This window comes from Schistocerca serialis, unplaced genomic scaffold (assembly GCF_023864345.2).
Source record: "Schistocerca serialis cubense isolate TAMUIC-IGC-003099 unplaced genomic scaffold, iqSchSeri2.2 HiC_scaffold_1202, whole genome shotgun sequence".
NCBI classification, from domain to species: domain Eukaryota; kingdom Metazoa; phylum Arthropoda; class Insecta; order Orthoptera; family Acrididae; genus Schistocerca; species Schistocerca serialis.
In genome coordinates, this window is record NW_026047406.1 from 90,001 (window position 1) to 90,766 (window position 766).

Genomic DNA, 766 nt, shown 5'->3' on the forward strand with positions numbered 1-766 from the left:
GGAGTGGGTAATTTGCGCGCCTGCTGCCTTCCTTGGATGTGGTAGCCGTTTCTCAGGCTCCCTCTCCGGAATCGAACCCTGATTCCCCGTTACCCGTTACAACCATGGTAGGCGCAGAACCTACCATCGACAGTTGATAAGGCAGACATTTGAAAGATGCGTCGCCGGTACGAGGACCGTGCGATCAGCCCAAAGTTATTCAGAGTCACCAAGGCAAACGGACCGGACGAGCCGACCGATTGGTTTTGATCTAATAAAAGCGTCCCTTCCATCTCTGGTCGGGACTCTGTTTGCATGTATTAGCTCTAGAATTACCACAGTTATCCAAGTAACGTGGGTACGATCTAAGGAACCATAACTGATTTAATGAGCCATTCGCGGTTTCACCTTAATGCGGCTTGTACTGAGACATGCATGGCTTAATCTTTGAGACAAGCATATGACTTCTGGCAGGATCAACCAGGGAGCTGCGTCAACTAGAGCTGAGCAGCCGGCCGCCCGGGAGTGTGTCCCGGGGGCCCGCGCGAACACGCAAGCGTCCGCTCAATTATTCTGCAAACAGGAGGAGGCTGAGCTCCCCTGCACCATACACCTCGAAACCCTCTCAGGTCCCGGCGGCGCGCAGCGCCGTCCTAAGTACTTGGTCGGGTTCGAGAGAGGCGCAATCGCCCGGGGTTTGGCGAGTAGACGCTTTAGGTGCGACCACCCGTGCTCCCAACTGAGCTTGCCGCTGCCGACAGAGGCCCGGGAGCGTGCTGTCGTGGCA

The 766-nt window shown here is 56.1% G+C and overlaps 1 non-coding gene across 1 annotated transcript in view; it reads right to left on the reverse strand.

The window, feature by feature from the left end:
* The window catches only part of LOC126435302 (small subunit ribosomal RNA), a 1,910-nt gene extending 1,444 nt beyond the window's left edge, over nucleotides 1–466 (reverse strand). The window contains exon 1 of the ribosomal RNA XR_007579835.1: nucleotides 1–466. This exon is cut by the window's left edge and continues 1,444 nt beyond it. This is a non-coding gene — a ribosomal RNA (small subunit ribosomal RNA).
* Nucleotides 467–766: the final 300 nt, after the last annotated feature.